Source organism: Gopherus flavomarginatus, chromosome 1, assembly GCF_025201925.1.
Source record: "Gopherus flavomarginatus isolate rGopFla2 chromosome 1, rGopFla2.mat.asm, whole genome shotgun sequence".
NCBI lineage: Eukaryota > Metazoa > Chordata > Testudines > Testudinidae > Gopherus > Gopherus flavomarginatus.
The window spans coordinates 31,829,251-31,852,489 of record NC_066617.1 but is presented as its reverse complement, the minus strand read 5'-3'; the positions used below and the strand labels follow the sequence as shown (position 1 = coordinate 31,852,489).

At 42.0% G+C, this 23,239-nt stretch overlaps 1 protein-coding gene and 1 long non-coding RNA gene across 8 annotated transcripts in view; one reads left to right on the top strand and one right to left on the bottom strand.

The window, feature by feature from the left end:
- SLC2A13 (solute carrier family 2 member 13) overlaps window positions 1–23,239 on the bottom strand; it is a 366,744-nt gene that overhangs the window by 46,526 nt on the left and 296,979 nt on the right. The window lies entirely within an intron of this gene.
- The window catches only part of LOC127042904 (uncharacterized), a 347,285-nt gene continuing 325,156 nt past the window's right edge, over window positions 1,111–23,239 (top strand). For 6 of the 7 annotated variants that reach the window (XR_007772082.1, XR_007772086.1, XR_007772083.1 and 3 more), the window contains exon 1: window positions 1,111–1,441. This is a non-coding gene — a long non-coding RNA (uncharacterized LOC127042904). The remainder of the gene's footprint in view (window positions 1,442–23,239) is intronic. The other variant, XR_007772080.1, reaches the window with a different exon arrangement.

Sequence of the window (23,239 nt, the reverse complement as noted above, 5' to 3'; positions counted from 1 at the left end):
TGCCATAACAAACACATGCAAAACCTGCAGACATCTCTCCATTGCTGTGATGATCAATACTCCCCACAACACACCTTTCAAGATCCCTGGGTCCTACATATGCCTATCACAATGTGGTGTACCTCATCCAGTGCACTAAACTGCCCAATAAAAACTATGTGGGTGAAACAAGACAATCACTCTGCTCTTAAATGAACTCATACAAAAATATGATAAAAGACAAAAACACCCTATTATCCATGGGCGAACACTTTTCACAAAATGATCATGCTGTAACTGACCTTTGAGTCCTCATCTTCAAAGAAAACTTGCATAACATCTTCAAAAGACAAGCCTGAGAGCTTAAATTCATAGCTTTGTGAAACACTAAAAATCATGGATTTAACAAAGACACTGGATTTATGGCTCATTGTTACAATCTATAATCCACTAATCTTCCTTTGTCCTGTGACTGTGGAGGTGTTAACTGCCTACTTCACTTTCAATGGTCTCTTACAACACGTTAACTTCTTATGCTAAACTATCTGTTCCACCTAGTATTTAGCTGTGACACCCTGAGTATCTTTCCCAGGCCTGAAGAAGAGCTCTGTGTAAGTTTGAAAGTTTGGGCTTGTCTACATCACAAAGTTGCAGCGCTGGTGAGGGGGTTACAGCGCTGCAACTTAGGAGGTGTACACATCTGCAGGGCATCACCAGCGCTGCAACTCCCTGTTTGCAGCGCTGGCCGTACTCCTGTTTTGTCTCGGGTGTAGAGGATCCAGCGCTGGTGATCCAGCGCTGGTAATCAAGTGTAGACACTTACCAGCGCTTTTCTTGACCTCCGTGGAATAAGCAGGTATCCCAGCATACCTGAGGAAGCCACTGGTAATCAAGCAGGTCTCCTTCCCCGGTTTGCTCTCGCGTTCCCCGAACCCCCGATCAAGCAGGTCTCCTTCCCTGCGGTTTGCAGGGGGGTTCGGGGAACGCGAGAGCAAACCGCGGCGAAGCTGGTCTCCTTCCCCGGTTTGCTCTCGCGTTCCCCGAACCCCCGAGCAAGCAGGTCTCCTTCCCTGCGGTTTGCAGGGTGGTTCGGGGAACGCGAGAGCAAACCGCGGCGAAGCTGGTCTCCTTCCCCGGTTTGCTCTCGCGTTCCCCGAACCCCCGATCAAGCAGGTCTCCTTCCCTGCGGTTTGCAGGGGGGTTCGGGGAACGCGAGAGCAAACCGCGGCGAAGCTGGTCTCCTTCCCCGGTTTGCTCTCGCGTTCCCCGAACCCCCGAGCAAGCAGGTCTCCTTCCCTGCGGTTTGCAGGGGGGCTCGGGGAACGCGAGAGCAAACCGCGGCAAAGCTGGTCTCCTTCCCCGGTTTGCTCTCGCGTTCCCCGAACCCCCGAGCAAGCAGGTCTCCTTCCCTGCGGTTTGCAGGGTGGTTCGGGGAACGCGAGAGCAAACCGCGGCGAAGCTGGTCTCCTTCCCCGGTTTGCTCTCGCGTTCCCCGAACCCCCGAGCAAGCAGGTCTCCTTCCCTGCGGTTTGCAGGGTGGTTCGGGGAACGCGAGAGCAAACCGCGGCGAAGCTGGTCTCCTTCCCCGGTTTGCTCTCGCGTTCCTCGAACCCCCCTTGAAACCGCCCAACAGCGCTGCAGTGTGGCCACATCTAACACCACTTGCAGTGCTGGTTGCTGTAAGTGTGGCCACTCTGCAGCGCTGGCCCTATACAGCTGTACTAATACAGCTGTAACAACCAGCGCTGCAAAATTGTAGATGTAGACATACCCTTTGTCTCTTTGAGTAACAGAAGTTGGCCCAATACAAGGTATTATCTCACTCATCTTGTCCCTCATGTAAGTATCTATCTCTAGTGAGACAGTTATTTCATAGAATCACAGAATATCAGGTTTGGAAGGGACCTCAGGAGATCATCTAGTCCAACCCCCTGCTTGAAGCAGGACCAATCCCCAGACAGATTTTTGCCCCAGATCCCTAAATGGCCCCCCTCAAGAACTGAACTCATAATGCTGGGTTTAGCAGGCCAATGCTCAAACCACTGAGCTATTCCTTCCCCCCTCCCCATTCCATGGTTTAGAGTAGTAATTGGTCATTCTTCTACTTGTGTCTTGGTTCTTTGGATTCAGATGCAGAGTGTATTCAAGATTATTGCAAGTTAAGGAATTTTATACAAAAAAAAAATACAAAGATGAAAGATCACATTATTACCATCATATACTTACCTGGAAATATTTGTGAGTACAACAGAAGTTTGGGATAGTTGGAGGTCTACATGACATGGGTGCCAGTTCCCTTATAGCCCAGAGTGTTTCTAATGCTCTAGCCTGTAACCTAACAGAAATCAAGCAGAACCCCATCTACAAGATGCCTTATTAAAATTAAAAATTATTTTTAAAGGTATAATTACTTGTGGTGCCCCTCCTGGTATTAAAACAAAAAGAAAACATGTGCTAAATGCAATGAAAACTATCTGGAGTGACAGGCCTTAAGAGACAAATAATCATGCAGATTCTTAAAGATATTCCTCCTTACCACCTATTCAAAGTATACATTATAATGCAAGAGAGTTACAGAAAAATAACCTACAAGCAACTAGAAGTCTTTACTCAAAGCTCCCACAGGCCACAGATATACATATAATATTCCTTGTACTTGGTTGTTCATTTCTTTGTCCTTATTAACACATGAATTAACTTAAAAGGGGGACCTGACTTTGAACCAAATCAACCAATAATTTCGCTTCATCTTGTGCCAATGAAGGATTAATGTTGTTGCCTTCATTTTCAAGGAAATGAGCTACAGATGCAGGCAGCACATATAATAATACATGTAAATTAAACTAATCAAAGATATTGAATTATTCAGCAGACCTAGCATAGAAATCTGTGTTCTTTCAGAAAGAAAAATCCACACAAGTCTTCTTTCTTTTGAGAAGAGCAGAGATAATAATCTTTATTACATCAGATGACATGATTATAGAGGACATGTCTACACTTACAGTGCAGCAGTGGTGCAGCTGTAGTGGTACAGATGCACCGCTCCAGCGTGTGTGGTGAAGACATTCTATGGCGATGGTGGAGCGCTCCCATCGGCATAAAAAACCACTCCCATGAGCGACAGGAGCTATGTTTCCTGCCAACATAGCACTGTGCACACTAGCACTTATGCTGGCGTAATTTATGTCACTTGTGGGCGGGGGCCAGGGGTGGAATATTCACACACACATCCCAAGCGGCATGAGACTTGCCAACATAAGTAGTAGTTACACACAGCCTAATTTAGCAAGAGTTAGGCAGAACCATTCTAGAATGAAGAGATGAAAGCTGTTTACACTACAAGTGTCTATTAGGAGAAAGATTCTATTCTGCCGAATAGATTTTGTCACTTAAAGCAAAAACCTTAACTTTTTTTTTTCAAAATGAAGAAAAGTATTTTTCCATTTAAGATTTGATTTGGTTACTTTAGTAATTCCTCAGTATGAAACCCTGGAAGAGATCTTCTACCAAGTCAATTTTTCATAGAGTGGTCATATGTTTAAGAACATAAGAATGGCTGTCGTGGATCTGACCAATGGTCCATCTACCTCAGCATCCTGTCTTCAGACAGTGGCCAGTGCCAGATGCTTCAGAGGGAATGAACGGAACAGGGCAATTATTGAGTGATCCATCCATGTCATCCAGCCCCAGCTTCTCGCAGTAAGAGGTTTAGAGACATCCAGAGCATGGGGTTGTGTCCCTGACCATCTTGGCTAATAGCCACCGATGGACTTATTCTCCATGAATTTATCTCATTCTTTTTTGAATCCAGTTATACTTTTGGGCTTCACAACATCCCCTGGATGTTTAAATTTCAATGTTAAATTTGATGATTAAAGTCAGTATTGAATGAATGTGAACAAAAACTGTTTGATGCCTTTTCCCAGTAGAATTCATTAAAGGAGATTTAAAAAAAATCTGTATTGAGAGGTGAATGTTACAGATGAGCATGAATCAAAGCCTCAGATCTTATTCCCCTCCTCACTGCTGAGCTTTAGAGCGGTTCATCCAAAACCCCCAGCTCCAAATCAGCTCCTTCTGTTTTGGGTCCAGGTCTGATCCAAAACAAAATGGGCTCCTCTTCTCCAAAGGTACCTGCTCCCTCTCACCCCATCAGACCCATTCCCAGCAGTGATGAGAAAGATAACTCCTCTTTCATCTCAATTTTGGGAGAGTTACCCCAGGAAGACAGCAAGGAGGAGAAGCAAAGCTGCTGTCTGGAGTAAAAATAACAGCAGGCAGGTGAGCTCATTACCAGCAGGCTCCTATGTGCATTATATCTACACGGGGGCTGTTTTTCAGCTTTCTCCACCATGTATTTTGGCAGAGATGTGGTATGAGAATTTGCATGATCCCCCTGTATCCTAATAACATTGGGAGTTCTCTTATGTACTCTGGAAAAGCTGGTTGGATTTTTTGTGCTCCTTTGTGTATCTGGGCAATGCTAAATTTCCTTCCAGGGTTATTTGTTGTTCCCCACATAAGCTTAGTAGCAGGGCAAGAATTATTTAAAAGGGAGACAAGATTAATTTTCTTCTGCTCCATCATAAGGGAGTAAAGGACAACTGAAATGTGTCAGACCCTCCATATTCCTGCAGGATATGAATCGAAATTCGAGACACAGAGCATTGTCCTTGCACTGGTACAGAGTACTGATTTAAACATCTTGGCATATAAATTATTATAACTCAACATTTTACTCATATAAGGCACCATTTGTGGATACTTTATACTGAGGGCCACTTATTTTCTCCTATTCCACAGCTACTTAAAATGTTACAGAATTTGAAGCTGTTTTTACAATTAACAAGAAAAACTGCCAGCAAGGCACAAATCTGTCTCTTCTCTCTCCCCTCCCTTCTTCCTTTGTTCTTTTTTCAAATGATTGTTCAACACTAACTGGCATCTTTAAAAGAATAAAAAGATAAGTGAAGAGGAGGATGGAAGGAAAGATTTAAGAAAGGAATGAATTGGGGGAAAGGACAGAAGATTTTATCCCAGGAACAGAAACTCATTATTACATTGTGATTGAGTGGGATTGTCAAAAAGCACTTAAGTGACTAAGGACTACAAATCTGAATGAAAGTCAATGCGAATAGTCAGGGCTGGCCTTACCATGAGGCGAACTGAGGCGGCCGCTGCTGGTGCATATGTATTCTCTCTGCTCTAGATACACAGAGATGTGGAGTGCTGTGCTGGAGGAAGGAGGGCACAAGAAACATAACAGGCAGGCATGAGAAAAGGTGAGAGGGAATAATAGAAAGCAGCAGGAACTGCAGAGAGAGAGAGAGAGGAGGAAGAGCCTTTTATGTACCTCTCTAGCACTCCCAGGCACCTGGACTGATTAACATCAGCTTCTCAGGGAGCTTCCTGTTTCCTGCTGCTTCCCTGAACCCACTTGAGGAGAACAGACAGTCAACTGAAGTAGTAGGAGCAAGTTAGGCCCTTAAGACACTGATATCTTTCCTCACTCAGGCCCTGCTACCAGCCTGCTTATTTGCCCCCTTCAATTGAGTGTTGAGAGCCACTCTAGCTGGCACAGAACAGCAGTCATGAGTGAAAGAAGAAAACGCTCCTCTGGGGCAGCATTCAGAAAAAGAAAGCAAAGGAAGCTTTTCTATCTAAGCAGGAAGGAGCTCTCCCGAGATACATAGACACAAATGTTCATGGTGAGCCTTCCGGCCCCAGCGAGGACGTGAGTGATGAGATGCCTGATCTTCCAGGTAGTCAGAGTGCAGGTGACCTGGCAGCTACTGCAACATCCATACCTCCATCTCAAATGGATGTAACCATGCACATTCCTGAAGAAAAAAGTGTAGATCAGAGAAGAGTGTGGGGGAGGCGCAAGAAACAGCTGCTGCTGAGTTTAGTTCCTTAAGTCTAGATGATCCAGGACTGTGGACCCACTTGAGCAGTAGCCTGAGGGACTTCCTTGTACTGCATGGGCCACAGCAAGTGAAAAATTTCATGTTCCCCAAAGGCAATGAAAATAGAAGTTTCCATCCAACACATTACTGGTGTGAAATCCCCAATGGTGACAAAGTGGAGAGGCTGTAGCTTATGTATTCAAAAACCCAGAATGCTGCATATTGTTTTTGTTGCAAACTCTTCCAGTCTACATCGGGTTCTACAGGAACAAAGGATTGGAAAAATCTGGCTAGAAATCTGGCATGCCATGAGAAAGCAGCAAATCACCAGAGAGCATTCCATAGGTCGAAAGAGCTTGAGATGAGACTAAGGTTAAAGGCCACCATAGATGATCAGCATCGAGAGAAGATTGCATCAGAGTCTCTTTACTGGCAAAATATTCTGAAAAAGCTCATTGCCATTGTGAGAATGCTTGCTACCCAAAACCTAGCATTGTGTGGCACTTCAGATCAGCTGTATGTGCCAAAAAATGGAAACTTCTTGAAAATTGTGGAGCTGATGGCTGTGTTTGATGCTGTATTCCAGGAGCATCTAAGAAGAGTCACCACACAAGAAATGTACACACACCACTATCTTGGAAAAATCATTCAAAATGAGATCACACAGTTACTGGCGAAAAAAAAGTCAAATAGAAGATTGTGGCAAACCTGAAGTCAGCAAGATATTACTCTGTTATTCTGGACTGCACACCTGACATCAGTCATATGGAACAAATGACTTTAATGGTGCATTTTGTAACAACAACTGAACCTAGTGAAAATGTCCCTGCAATAGTGACTGTCAGAGAGCATTTTCTAGAATTTATTGACACTGATGATACTACAGGAGCTGGTATGACAAATCTGCTTCTTAAAAAGATGGAAGATATGGGAATTGCGATAGTTGACATGAGAGGTCAGGGTTACGATAATGGCACCAACATGATAGGAAAGAACAGAGGAGTACAAGCATGTATCCCAGAATTAAACTATCAAGCTTTTTTTGTCCCATGCAGTTCTCATTCATTGAATTTGGTGGTCAGTGATGCAGCTTCAGCTTCTAGTGAGCTGCTGAATTTTTTAATGTAATTCAAAGCATCTATGTATTTCTCTCTGCATCAACTCAGCGATGGCAAATGTTGAAGCAATATCCTCTCTGACACAGAAACCACTGAGTGCCACGTGATGGGAAAGTCAAGTGGAGGCGATAAAGCCTATCAAACTCCAAATTGGGAAGATAGATGATGCCGTACTTGCCAATATGGAGGATAATAGTATGACAGGAACTGTTCATGGGAGAACAATGGCAGAGGAAAATGGAATCACCAGAAACATACATAACTTCAAATTTCTGTGTGGCTTAGCGTTGTGGCATGACATACTGTTTGAAATAAATGTTGTAAGCAAGAGACTCCAAGGTGTTGACCTTGATATATTTGGAGCAATGGACCAAGTGGACAAAGCAAAGTCAGACCTACAGTCTTACCCATCAGATGAGGGATTTCAAAATGTTCTGAAGAGTGCACAGAAGTTGGCAGAGGAACTTCACACTGAACCTATTTTCTCACCCATTCAAGAATACAAGAGTCACCAAAGACGACGACATTTTGATTACGAGGCACGGGATAATCCCAGAAGAGACCCCAAACTTCAAAGTTGAATTCAAAGTTGAATTCTTTAACCAGGTGCTAGATTGTGCAATACAGCCAGCTGAAGAACATTTCATGCAGCTCAAGGAACACAGCAGTATATTTGGGATGTTGTATGATATTCCAGAACTCCTCACTCTACCTGAAGAAGACCTACACCAGCAATGCAGAGCGCTAGACACAGTGTTGACACATGATGACATGTGATATTGATGCGAGTGATTTAGGTGATGAACTGAAAGCCCTTTCAGCAGGATCAACTCCAAAGGCTGTTCTGGAATATATGTGCACAAAGAAGATGACCACCCTCTTTCCAAATGCTTTTGTTGCTCTGTGCATACTTCTAACACTTCCTGTAACAGTTGCCAATAGAGAACACAACTTCTCCAAGCTGAAGTTAATAAAAACACATTTATGCTCCACAATGACACAGGAGAGGCTGGTCGGCCTTGCAACCATCTCAATAGAGCATGAACTGGCCCAGACTGTGGACCTTCAGGAAGCAGTTCAAATCTTTGCAACCAAGAAGGCACAGAAAGCACCACTTTGATTATTCAAACAGATAAAAATGCCAGTGTTTGCTATGCAGACAAGAAAAGTTGCATTTGCTGTTCAGGTATCTGAAAGTTAAGTGTTACTTAAAATTTTTGAACAAGGCATTTTAAGTTGTTAGTTCTCCTTTATTGGGGTAGGTAGCAGAGCAGTACCACGAGAGTAGTAGAACAGGAAGAAGGCAGAATTGAGACCTTTCAAAATTTTGGCCCAAGCAAGGGGGCATGGGGGCATAATTTGAGCTCCCCACTTCAGGTGCCAAAATGTTGTGGGCCAGCCCTGAAATTAGTGCTCCTTAAATCACTTAGACATTTTTGAAAATCCAACCCACTGACTCATTTTGATCTAGAACAACAAATCAGTGAATTTCAGAACCACATCTGTGTTAAATTATAAATGTTTTCCCATAACCTTCAAGATGGTGAACCGATTTCTCTGTTTACTGGGAACATCTTGGTGTCCTGGCCAATTAAACTGAAACCAGATTTTGTTCCAGTTTCTCTCTATGGAAAAGTCCAATAGAATTTATTTAAAAATTACCTCCTTTCACAGAGGAATCATCTTACAAAGCTTAATAGAGAATCAAATCCCAATTATATAATTCTATGTAATGGTTCAGGAAACTTATAAAAAGGACATTATTCGCTGTTAGAACATACCACAGAATCTGGCCCATCCCAAAACAAAAAATATTCCTATTGTCTGAGACACTTCTACCATCTGGGGAGTTCTAGGATGAGGAATGATCTACACACACACACACACACACACACACACACACACACACACACACACTTTTATTTTTAATCTAAGTTTCTATTGCCACCATCCTGACCATTTGGGAGCCGATATCTTCTCAAACATTCATGGTGAGGCTTTAACAAAGAAAACAAAATACCTCACCATTTTCCTGAGTCTAAAATGTGTAGAAAAACATCAAGGGACTGATCTGAAGCCCACTGATTTCAAATGGCTGTGGATTGGACCCTAAATAACTAATGGATGTCATTTCATGCTATTCAAGCTTCACACTCTCTCTTCTGGAGTGGTCATGACAGCTTCCAGCATTGGATTATTACTTCTGTTACAGACGTATACCCTTCCTAACTTACTTGCTACAGCTGTTTATTTCGAATGGAACACAGTGTTTTGCCTGGAATGAACCTGCAGCCTGGCAAGACATGAAGCATTTAGAGAAGACAGTTGAGAAAATCTAGTGACTTGCTGCTGAGGAGTTTAATGAAACAAGGGGCAATAACATGCATATTCATAAAAGGCCTTCCTTTCTGTACAGCAGAGAATAAAATGCAATACTGCACACAAAAACATTATGCCTCTTGACTTCATATATGCTGTACATATACACATACTATATTTGTCTGATGATAATTATTAAGAGGCTTCAGGCATCTGAGAAAAAAGACAAAAAATGAAGTCTCCTAAGATTTTCTGAAAATAAGACAAAACAAATTAAGAATTAACCAACAAGATACAAATGTTACCCCACACAATAAAGAAAGACATAATTGCTTTTCCTTCCCTTAGAGAACATCAGAACATGTAGCTAAGTATCAATGGATTAGCAAATTAAATATCCTCTTTCTACCATATACAGAGATGAGAAAACACTAGCTTGTTTCCAGGTATTGTACTTTTATACCTTATTAAAACCTTGCATGGAACATAAGGCTCTAACAAAAAGTTAACAAAACTTATTTGCTAACAAAGAAGATCCTTCTGGAAGAACAGCATAAGGTATTCTACACTTTGAAATTTATTTCCTTTGTTTCCTCCTATACTGTGAATTGACATTACTCAACTGTGAATTTAAGAAATACACAGGTTAACAGTGGGAAGAATTAAAAAAAAGATGTTCTAGATCCTAAAATAAAAAGTAAATTCACTTAAAAAAATTAGATGATTAAACCGAAGTGTGTTTTAATGCAACCTATGGTTAATACATGTACCTGATAAAAAATTATGTAGATTTTATGGAGTATTTTGCTCTGCCATATTACCAGAAAGGTCATTTACTATTAGAACCCATGTGAATAATAAGTAGGATTGTTATTTTATAATGATAAATTTTAAGAAAAATCATGGGAAGACCATGATGAAAAGGGCAAAAGATATAGGAATATAATTAAGTCATAATCCAAAGTCACATAGATTTTTTCCTAATTTTCTTTTTTCAATTCCATATGTGTAAAGAACGGAGAACAAATCAATAAGACTCCCTCACAGATACTCTATATCCCCATATATACAGAGAGGGGAAAATACAATAATCTAATGCTTATTAAAGCTTCGCTTGTCTGGTTGTCAACACAACAGCAGTACCCCTTGTTTAAGGTTCAGTAGAAGAGTTCAGCAGTTCTAGCATCAAACACTTCTTCTACGCTGACCATATATTGTTAAGAGTGAAATCATAAATTCCTAGATAAAGCAAAAGTCTCTTAACCAAACAATATTTCTGCATATGACATTGTGATAAGCAAAACAAAATTAAGACTTTAAACAATTTAACCTTCTGTTATCCATTTTTATTATTAAACAATGACAATGTTATTAGACCTGTGATTGCCAGCTGCATTTTTTTAAAAAAAATTTTCTATTGATTTATTAGCCAAAGGAGCATTCCAGAAGATGTAGGACTTCATCTTAACCTGAATTTTTAAGCTTTGCTGGGAACAAAACTAACAAGGAGTAATATTCTTCCATGAAAACTTTGACGACTGCTTTGTCTTTCCATTATGTTTGAGTTGCTGGCTGACCTCCTGTTATCTTGACTTCATCTCTGACTGTCAGGGGTGAAAGCAGAAATAGGGACTTACCAGTACAGGATGGGTTGGGGATGACTCTGGCCCCCGGAAGGGGCGGGGCCTCGGTCGGAAGGGGCAGGGATGGGGGGGTCAGAGCCAACACTGGCCCACCCTGTACCGGTAAGTGCCCTCCCCTCCCCAGCTGGGGTAGCAGCAGCAGCTGGGGACTCCGGCAGCAGTTTAAGGGCCCAAGGCTCAGCCACTGCTACAGACCCAGCCCTTCAAACCGCTGCCAGAGCCCCCAGCTGCCGCTGCTACCCCAGGGCTCCGGGGGCTATTTTTAAAGGGCCCAGGGCTCCCCTGCCTCTACCGCCCCCAGCCCTTTAAATAGCCATCGGAGCCTGCCGAAGCCCCGGGATAGCAGTGGCAGCTGGGGGCTCTGGCAGCAGTTTAAAGGGCCAGGGCCGTAGAGGCAGCGGGAGCCCTAGGCCCTTTAAATAGCCCCCGGAGCCCCACCGCTACTCCAGGGCTCTAGGGGCTATTTAAAGGGCTCAGGACTCCCCTGCTTCTACCACCCCAACCCTTTAAATAGCCCCTGCAGCCCTGGGGTAGTGGCAGTGGGGCTTTGGCGGCTATTTAAAGGGCCCAGGGCAATAGCGGTAATGGGAGCCCCACCCCTTTAAATAGCCCCCAAAGCCCTGCTGCCGCTACCCCAGGGCTCCGGCGTCAGGGCTTTGGCGGTAATTTAAAGGGCCAAGGGCTCCAGCCACTGCTGGGAGCCCCAGGCTCTTTAAATTGCCACCTGAGGAAGCTGGGCCACAGAGGTACGGTGCACTGGCTCTTGCCGGTATGCGATACTGGGGCGTACTGGCTTACTTTCACCTCTGCTGACTGCCCTCTCTTGACCCACATACCCAGGGCATACCTAAGGCCTAGTCTACACTACAGACTTCTGCTGGCACAGCTGTCGGTCAGGGGTGTGAAGAGGTTTGATCCTTGACTGGCTGTGCTGGCAATAGCCCTTAGCACAGATGCAGTTGCGCCAGCACCAGCAGGATTGCACGTTTACCAGTATAGCTTGTTTCGCTTGTGGGGCATAGTCTGGTACAAAGCCCAGCTTTGCGGGCATAGCTTTGACTTATACTGGTAACGCACTCCTTGTGTAGACATAGCCTAAACCTTGACATTTCTTCCTGCATGACATCTGCAAGATCTGACCTTTCCTCTCTGGCCACTGTCAAAACTCTTTTTCAAGCCCTTATCATTCCATGCCTTGACTCCTGTTATCTCCTCCTCTGTGGCCTCAATGATTCAACCTTGCCCCACTCAAATCTATTCAAAAACACTGCTACCAAGATCATTGTGCTGACTTGTCGTTCTGTCTAGATCACCACCCCCTTTTAATGCCCCCTCTTACATTGCAAACACAAATGTCTTATCCTCACGTCCCAAGCCCTTCACAACTTTGTTAGTGCAGAACTACCTGACCTTTGACCTTACCATGAGATGATGTCTGCCTTCATTTTGCCGCTGACACCAGCCTCAATAGCCTGATTCTCCAGCAAGCACGTTCATGCTTTCTCCCATGCTGCCCGTACAAGTAGGAAAAGCTTACAGTTGAAATCCCTAACGTCACTTCAAGTCCCTCCTCTTCCATAATGCATATGTAACCCACACACCTCCTGGGTGTGGTGTTCTGTCCCATCTCGTGGCACCAAGACCACAGAGAGAGAGAAGGCAATTAATGAGTCTACTCTACAGTCTTAGCTAAGAGCCAGTTGACTTTTAGCTTATGTGGTAGAGGCTCATGCACTAAGCTCCAGAGAACCCCCGTTGGATCCTAATGACAAGGGGGCCTGCCAGCATTACACAAACAGTACACAGAAACCTGATACTGCGTAGGAAAATGGTGAGCTGCCATTGTTAAGCCTGATTGTCTACGACAGGAATAGGCAACCGGTGGCACATGTGCCAAAGGCGGCACGCAAGCTGATTTTCAGTGCCACTCACACTGACCGGGTCTTGGCCACCGGTCGAGGGGCTCTGCATTTTAATTTAATTTTACACTAACCTTCTTAAACATTTTAAAAACCTTATTTACTTTACATACAACAATAGTTTAGTTATATATTATAAACTTATAGAAAGAGACCTTCTAAAAACATTAAAATGCATTAGCAGCATGTGAAACCTTAAATTAGAGTGAATAAATAAAGACTCGGCACAGCACTTCTGTAAGGTTGCCGACCCCTGGTCTAAGAATTCCACACATCTTTTTTTTTTTTACCCTGTCTCCTCCAGCTGCGACCAGCTTGTTTGTCTCATTCTCCCTTTATATCTTATCTTTTAGACTGCGGTACATCTGAGAACATGAGAATTTTGCTGTTAAACTTGATTCACTACTAATTTTTCTCTGACTTTACCCAAGGAAGAAAAATAGCAATTTGGGAAGTAGTTACTGAGGCTATTTTGAGCACTTGCCTAAGCAGTGCATCACTTTCTGGGTCACTTGCAAATTTTTTTCTTTGAGGGAAAGATTCTAACAGACATGGTGGTGGTTTTGGTTCATTATCCTTCCATCTGTCTGGGTACTTATCTTCCATCACCATAGTATCTTAGCACCTCACAACCATTAATTAATTTTATCTTCACTGCACCCCTCTGAGGCAAAGGAACACCCTTTGGTGGCACCCTCTGAGGCACAGGGTAGCTTAGTGACTTGCTCAGAGTCACATAAGAAATCTGTGGCTGAGCTGAGAACTCAGGTCTCCTGATAATTGCACAGCAGACTGTCTTTGTGATCTCATAATTGCTTTTATTTCAGCAGGTAGGATAACATAAAACATTTTAGGATAACATAAAACAAAACAGCAGCACCCTGTCCTCCAACGCCCCCCCCCCCCGCAGTTCCAAGCATGGATTTATTTCTTCTGCACACACCCCTCCCATTTTTTAAAAATCAAGAAATCTATATGTTCTGTGACAGTTCTGACAACCCCCCTGCCTTCATCGGAATTTTTTATGTACATATATGAAAACTTAAAAACTGTTTAAAGTGATACTGTCAAAGTTGACAGGCCCAACAGGTAATCTACCCTTAAAGTAAAAAAAAAACAAAAACAAAAAAAAACTTGCCCTCAGCTGACAGATTTTTCAGGGCTGACAGGTCAGGATGGTTAAAATATAGGGCTGTTGATTAATCGCAGTTAACTCACACGATTAACTCAAAAAAATTAATCACGATTAATATTTTAATCACAATCAATTGCACTGTTAAATAATAGAATACCAACTGAAATTTATTAAATATTTTTGGATGTTTTTCTACATTTTCAAATATATCTATTTCAATTACAACACAATACAAAGTGTACACTGCTCACTTTATATAATTTTTATTACAAATATTTGCACTGTAAAAATGCTAAACAAAAGAAATAGTATTTTTCAACACACCTCATACAAGTACTGTGGTGCAATCTCTTTATTATGAAAGTACAATTTACAAATGTAGTTTTTTTTGTTATATAACTGCACTCAGAAACAAAACAGTAAAACTTTAGAGCCTACAAGTCTACTCCCTCCTACTTCTTGTTCAACCAATCGCTAAGAGAAACAAGTTTGTATACATTTATAGGAGATAATGCTGCCCACTTCTTAATTACGTCACCTGAAAGTGAGAACAAGCATTTGCATGGCACTGTTGTAGCTGGCGTTGCAAGATATTTCCGTACCGGCTGTGCTAAAGATTCATATGCCTCTCCATGCTTTGGCCATCGTTCCAGAGAACATGCTGATGATGCTCACTAAACAAAAATGTGTTAATTAAATTTGTGACTGAACTCCTTAGGGGAGAATTGTATGTCTTCTGCCCTGTTTTACCTGCATTCTGACATATATTTCATGTTATAGCAGTCTCTGACGATGACCCAGCACATATTGTTAGTTTTAAGAACACTTTCACTGCAAATCTGACATATTTCAAAGAAGGTATCAATGTGCAATTTCTAAAGATAGCTACAGCACTCGACCCAAGGTTTAAGAATCTGAAGTGCCGTCCAAAATCTGAGAGGGACGAGGTGTGGCACATGCTTTCAGAAATCTTAAAAGAGCAACACTCTGATGCTGAAACTATAGAACCCAAACCGCCAAAAAAGAAAATCAACCTTCTGCCATTGGCACCTGATGCAGATGATGAAAATGAACATGCATCGGTCTGCAGTGCTTTGGATTGTTATGGAGCAGAACCCATCATCAGCATCGACACATGTCCTCTGGAATAGTGCTTGAAGCATCAAGGGACATATGAATCTTTAGCGTATCTGGCATGTATCTTGTGACACCGGCTACAACAGTGCCATGCAAACGCCTGTTCTTACTTTCAGGTGACATTTTAAACAAGTAGCAGGCAGCACTGTCTTCTGCAAATGTAAACAAATCTGTTTGTCAGAACTATTGGCTGAACAAGACGTAGGACTGATTGGACTTGTAGGTTCTAAAGTTTTATATTGTTTTATTTTTGAATGCAGGGTCTTTTTATACATAATTCTACATTTGTAAGTTCAACTTTCATGATAAAGTGATTGCATTACAGTACTTGCATTAAGTGAATTGAAAAATACTATTTCTTTTGTTTTTTACAGTGCAAATATTTGTAATAAAAATACATATAAAGTGAGCACTGTACACTTTGTATTCTGTGTTGCAATTGAAATAAATATATTTGAAAATGTAGGAAACATCCAAAAATATTTAAATAAAAGGTGTTCTACTATTGTTTTACAGTGCAATTAATTGCAATTAATTTTTTTAATCGCACAATTAATTTTTTTAATCACTTGACAGCCCTATGAAAATACTCTGCTGGCCACCTGACCATAAATGCAACAGGAGCAGCAGGTTTATTTGTGATTGTGGACCTAATATACATATTGCTTTGTCCTGTTGTTCTGCTAGCTCACTCTGTTAATGGTTAGTGGAGACAATATTGAAGTATACATCCATGATTTCTAAATTTCCTGCTAACTCTTAAGAATGGAAGTTGTCAGGATCAGCATAGGAAAAATGAAAGTGACCTCATACTCCAGCCTCAGAAAAAGGATAGTTTGTCAGATTTTAGGCTTCACAGTGAAATTTGAAGAACCTAAAACAGTAAAAAAAATTTTTTTCATTTCTATTTTCACATTTTCTTGTATTTTATACATTACTATTCTGCACAATGTATTTACTCCAATGGGACAATATGGCCATATTGTTATTTTAGGACTGCACCAATAATGGTGATTCCTACTGTACAAAGATCTGCAATTTTCAGCTTTTGGCAAATCTGCAATTAGAATGGCTGTATTCTCTTCAAGTCTCTATTTACTTAATGCAGAAAATATTTCATTCTTATTTCTGAAAATGATCCAGTGAAAAAGAAAAGTAATAAAATAGTAATAAAATACTGTTTTCTGTAGCCTATTAAGACTGTGGATATTTTAGTTGACTGAATAATTAGATTAGGGTCACATACATTACCCAGAAAGAAATCCCTCTGGGGGTACTTGATTAGTTAATGTACTCCTTCTGTGTGTTAGCAATATGCGGATCTAGCTAGCATCTTCAGTTATTTATCCACTCTGTTGTGCTATCATTTTAAAAATACAGAAGCCATTATATTCATGCTTGTAATCTATTAACCTGAGATCTCCGCAAGAGAAACAGATTCCCCAATACTTCCATTTTTACTAAAATAACTTGTAAATGCAAGTCTTTATAGAAAGGTTCTGAAGATTGCAGTTTCACTAATAATATTTTTACTGATACTCCCTGTAATGCAAAACAAGCAACTTCATTTGAATTGACGAAAACTTCATTCTCAGAGTATTTACTGATCTCAGATTGATGTACAAGGGGGATTTATGCATCTAACTCCTATGAATAAACTGAGACACACTCACAGGTTTTAAATACACAAATGACACATACATTTTAATCATAAATAAAATGTGATTCATGGTATACCTGTCATATCAGAAGCTACTATACAAATTGATCAATGGCTTGGAAAACTGAGTAATAATGAGTTTATCACTGTATTGGACATGAAAAAAATACAAGAGGGTCATTTACGAACAGCTAAAAGACCCTTTGCTAATAAATCTCCACCTACTGAACCCTCCAAGAACATCTACTATCTCCATAAAGAAAAAAAGTATTTAAATTGCTTTTCAACAATCTTGTCTGATATGTACCGGTCCAATAGAAAACATGGGATTAATTCACAATTTTCCAGAGTCTTTACAAAGCCTTTTAAATATTTTCTCTAAAGTTTCACCCACAGGCAGGTACCCAAGATGATCAGTTAAACCTAAATCTCTTTGAAATTAAACAAACTTTTAAAATGTCCCCATAGCAGGAATCTATTTAGGATTTCTAGTCTCTCAAAATCTGGTCTCTAATTGTCCAATTTACTTTTTGATGAACCAGGATACTTTAAAAAAAATCAGAATAGAGAACATGCATTCTTGGAGGTGTGCCAACAACACCCTTGTAGCCAACTGATTACAAAAGCAAAATGCACATAGCTCTTGCTAATGCCTCCCTCCCTCAGTGCTAATGCACTATCTAGTGCATAAAGTTATAGCCATGGGTGCTGATCTGTTTCTATCCACAGGCTGACTGTGTCCAGAACCAATCTTGGGGGCTCACATGCACAGTCCCACTGTATTGAGGATATAGATGTGTCAAGAGTAACTACAGGTCTCATTATTTTTCCCCTTCTCCCTTGTAGAGATAAAATCTTACATATTTTGACAATTAAAAGTCTCTCCCTGTTGCCCTCTGGGATTGGCCTTGGGGCAGGAGCTTCCATGAAATGCACAAACAGAAGTCACATAGTTTCTGAGAAGACCCCAGATTTGTTTGCGGTGATACTCTCCCTGGTTCCTCTGTTAGGAAGTGAAGGAGCAGTTCAAGAGAGGCAGTGTGGTCTAGTGGATTAAGCACAGATTTGGGAATAATCAACTCCACATTCTGGGCCCTCACTTCTCCCACAGAAAGTGGCTGGTAGTGATCTCAATATTCCCTCTCCTCTTCCTTCCTTTTAAATAAAATGAATCAGTACAGAACAATCTTGCTAACCAACCCCAAAATATTTGGGCTGGCCTTGGGAACAGTGGTGCGATCACTGTATGCAGGAGTCAGGAAGCTTGGCAGTGCATGCAAAAATTGTTTCTCAGGTCCATACAAAAATGCCAAGGCTTGCCGTGTCTATGCTAATGATTTAGATGAGCTGTCCCTCTATGTTTCACCCTGAAATATACCTGACATATGAGTCATGTTTATGTAACAGATCAAACATGCAACATCTCTTCTAGCCTCTTCTCTATGGAAACTTGCCCCCCTTCCAATTCCTTGTTGTCAACCAGACTGCACATTTCTCATGGCATACGTTTGGGTTGGATTTATTTTTGTGGGTTCTTGTCATCCCACTGTTTGCCATGGGGTTCCCTACATTTGAGAGAATCAGCGTATCATATTTTTCCTGTACAAACATTTTGACTCCAATTTTCTTCTCAGGTTTCCATGGCAACTTCTGCAACATAAACAGCCTTGCTGGCAGTCTCAAGGGACTGAAATCTCTATCTTCCTTTCCTCCATCATACAGATATTCTTGATTTGGAACATACTGTACTTGTGAATAATTGTAATTCATTGTAAACATACATGCAGTGTTATTGCTACAAAATAGGAACAGAGGAAACATTTAAAAAATATCTATAGTATTCTACAGAAGTAGTCCAAAACATTACAAGTTATAGTAATTTTATGATGTTTAGGGGCCATTACTGCAGAATAATGCAGGTTTTGTTTTTATTTAAAAACAACAACAACAAAAACGGCAGGGCTTTCTATAGGTAGTTCTAGTCTTACACAGTCTGCCAGGCATGCCTCACTTAGGGGATGAATGCTACCAACTTGTGAGTGGGAATCATACCTTCAGAAGAGATATGAATGTACACTGCAAAGAAACTATATATGTGTATGAATTGGAGATACTGACAGAGTACAGAATTTTTCTTTGGGATCATGTAAACAGCGTTCCATCTTAAACATACATAGCATTCTTAAGGGGATTGTGCCAACATCAATCCAGCTTCAGACAGAATAACTTTATCAAATGAAAAAAAAAAGACACATATTGAAGGATGAAGAGGAAGGCAATTTCTGCCCTAGTGTCAGTATGTACACACTACACGAGGATACTGTTAATAAGAAACTAAATGTACAGCTATTAGATACCTATTATTCTGAATAACAATTTTGGGCCTAATTCGCAGTCCTTACTCAAGCTTAGTGAAAATTCTACCTCTTCTCGTTTTATAGCGATTTTTCTGCACAGGGAGCTCAGGATTTGAGAAACCGACAAAGGGCTGCGCTAAAGTTGGCAGTTTTTCAAAGGGACAGTATTAAGGGCCCAAAAGCAAGTTATTCCGATGGTTAGGAAAGATAGAAAATGTGGCAAAAGACCACCTTGGCTTACCCTTGAGATCTTGCGTGACCTACAAAATAAAAAGGCGTCATATAAAAAATGGAAACTAGGTCAGATCACGAAGGATGAATATAGGCAAATAACACAGGAATGCAGAGGCAAGATTAGAAAAGCAAAGGCACAAAATGAACTCAAACTAGCTATGGGAATAAAGGGAAACAAGAAGACTTTTTATCAATACATTAGAAGCAAGAGGAAGACTAAGGACAGGGTAGGTCCACTGCTCAATGAGGAGGGGGTAACAGTAACGGGAGACTTGGAAATGGCAGAGATGCTTAATGACTTCTTTGTTTCGGTCTTCACTGAGAAGTCTGAAGGAATGTCTAGTATAGTGAATGCTTACGGGAAGAGGGTAGGTTTAGAAGAGAAAATAAGGAAAGAGCAAGTAAAAAATCACTTAGAAAAGTTAGATGCCTGCAAGTCGCCAGGGCCCAATGAAATGCATCCTAGAATACTCAAGGAGTTAATAGAGGAGGTATCTGAGCCTCTAGCTATTATCTTTGGAAGGTCATGGGAGGTGGGAGAGATTCCAGAAGACTGGAAAAGGGCAAATATAGTTCCCATCTATAAAAAGGGAAATAAAAACAACCCAGGAAACTACAGACCAGTTAGTTTAACTTCTGTGCCAGGGAAGATAATGGAGCAAATAATTAAAGAAATCATCTGCAAACACTTGGAAGGTGGTAAGGTGATAGGGAATAGCCAGCATGGATTTGTAAAGAACAAATCATGTCAAACCAATCTGATAGCTTTCTTTGATAGGATAACGAGCCTTGTGGATAAGGGAGAAGCGGTGGATGTGGTATATCTAGACTTTAGTAAGGCATTTGATACGGCCTCGCATGATATCCTTATCGATAAACTAGGCAAATACAATTTAGATAGGGCTACTATAAGGTGGATGCATAACTGGCTGGATAACTGTACTCAGAGAGTAGTCATTAATGGCTCCCAATCCTGCTGGAAAGGTATAACAAGTGGGGTTCCGCAGGGTTCTGTTTTGGGACCGGTTCTGTTCAATATCTTCATCAACGGTTTAGATGTTGGCATAGAAAGTACGCTTATTAAGTTTGCGGACGATACCAAACTGGGAGGGATTGCAACTGCTTTGGAGGACAGGGTCAAAATTCAAAATGATCTGGACAAGTTGGAGAAATGGTCTGAGGTAAACAGGATGAAGTTCAATAAAGATAAATGCAAAGTGCTCCACTTAGGAAGGAACAATCAGTTTCACACATACAGAATGGGAAGAGACTGTCTAGGAAGGAGTATGGCAGAAAGAGATCTAGGGGTCATAGTGGACCACAAGCTTAATATGAGTCAACAGTGTGATACTGTTGCAAAAAAAGCAAACGTGATTCTGGGATGCATTAACAGGTGTGTTGTAAACAAGACATGAGAAGTCATTCTTCTTCTTTACTCTGCGCTGGTTAGGCCTCAACTGGAGTATTGTGTCCAGTTCTGGGCACCGCATTTCAAGAAAGATGTGGAGAAACTGGAGAGGGTCCAGAGAAGAGCAACAAGAATGATTAAAGGTCTTGAGAACATGACCTATGAAGGAAGGCTGAAGGAATTGGGTTTGTTTAGTTTGGAAAAGAGAAGACTGAGAGGGGACATGATAGCAGTTTTCAGGTATCTAAAAGGGTGTCATCAGGAGGAAGGAGAAAACTTGTTCACCTTAGCCTCCAATGATAGAACAAGAAGCAATGGGCTTAAACTGCAGCAAGGGAGATTTAGGTTGGACATTAGGAAAAAGTTCCTAACTGTCAGGGTGGTTAAACACTGGAATAGATTGCCTAGGGAAGTTGTGGAATCTCCATCTCTGGAGATATTTAAGAGTAGGTTAGATAAATGTCTATTAGGGATGGTCTAGACAGTATTTGGTCCTGCCATGAGGGCAGGGGACTGGACTCGATGACCTCTCGAGGTCCCTTCCAGTCCTAGAGTCTATGAGTCTATAATGTGCACTTAGGCTAGCTTGGAACCCAGATCCCTGGGAATTCCCTGTGAATCATCATGCAGCAGGGACCTGGAAGCAAACAGGGCCACTTTCCTGGTCCATAACCATTCCCCTATATGTGCATATGAGGGAGAGTGTGAGGAACTGTGTAGCTACTCCACCACAGAGGCTGGAACAGAAGCCACTGAGTGGCACCAGTGTCACTTCACATCCTGCAGGACCTACCTTTGGAGAATTTCCCCAGCACACAGCCCCGATTATCAGTGCAATGGGGCCAAGATTTGGGGCTAGCAAAAGCTGTACATGCTAAATGTGGAAATGAGGCTATATTTTATAGATCTATATAATGTGAGTGTAAGAGTAGGGGTCAGAGATGGGTCCACACATCAGGGACAGTAGTCGGTGAGCAGAGGTCAAAGAAATCGCTAGAACTGGGTTCAATAAGCAAGACTCAGGGTCAAAGTCAGGTCAGGGTCGCAGAGCAGAGATCAGAGGTAGTACCAGACTGGAATTGGGAGGCATGATCAGATTCGGACTGGGATCAGAGAAGAAAGATCAGCAGCCAAGATTAGCTCTGAGTTACAGCAGGCCTGAAGACTGTGTTGTTGCACACAGAACTTCCTGCGGCACTCTCCAGGCTTAAATACTGTGGATGGCCAATCAGGGGGCCACAGGGTATTATCATTCCAGATCCCTTTGGTAAAACTTCCTGTGGTGCCTAATCACCACAGTGCTCCCTGGCTGTGGCTCTGTATGACCTCCTGGTGGCACTAGGAGAATGTCAGCCACCCCAGGCTCTGCAGACTCAGGCTCTGCATCCTTACATTACCGCCCTCTTCAGGGGTGCCCTCCCTCTGGGTGGACACTGGACCTGGTTTATGTGGGTGGTCTTGATGAAACCTTTTCACTGAACATGGATATGGGCGGCAGCTTCCCAGGAGTGTTCTTCAGGACTGTACTACCTCCCAGCCAATTAGGTAGTGCAGTCTCCCGCTCTGCAGTTTAGAGTCCAGTATAGCATGGATTATATATTCCTCATGCCTTTAGATTTGGATTGTCAGGGGAGGCTGTTGGGACTGATCAGGAAAGGGGTCTCCCTAGAAAGCTTCAGGAGGGATACATGGGAAAAAAAAGATGTACCTTAAGGGACTGAGGGAGATGAAATTTGATTGTGACAGGATTGATTTGCTGACAAATCCAGAAGGGTCCAAGGAACTGGTGGCCTATCTTGAGGGATGGCCTGTTGCATGCCAGACCTTCTGACCTACTGCATCTTCAAAGTGGTCCTTAAACGCCTCCTGGATATGGTGAATTCAGTGGATCCAGTTGGCAGCCGCAGGGTTCAGGGAGGCTGCTGGCAAGGCCAGGTGGAAGTGAGGGTGGAACTTACAATTTGCAAAGAAGGGACTCTTCCCCATGAAGGCATGGTCAGCATTGTGGTATGAGTACTTGGCATAAGGAAGGAGGGAGAATCAGTTATCTTGGTGGAAACTGACAAAGCACTGTAGGTATGGCTCTAATACTTGGTCCACCCTCTCCATCTTCCTTTCTGTCTCAAGGTGGAATGCAGAGGAGGTAAAAGCACGAATGTCCATTAGCCAGAGCGTCTCACACCAAAAGTGAGAGACAAATTTATGGGCCTCGGTCCAAGATGATACAGTCTGTAAGCCCATTAAGACAGATCACATGAACCACTACGAGTCGAGCTGTTGTTTCAGAAGAGGGCAGGCTGTTACAGGGGATGAAATGCGTCATTTTGGTCAATTGGTCTACAACAGTCAAGACCACTATATGGCCATCAGAGTTAGGGAGTTCCATTATGAAGTCTAGGGTGATTGAGGCTCAGGGTCTAGGTG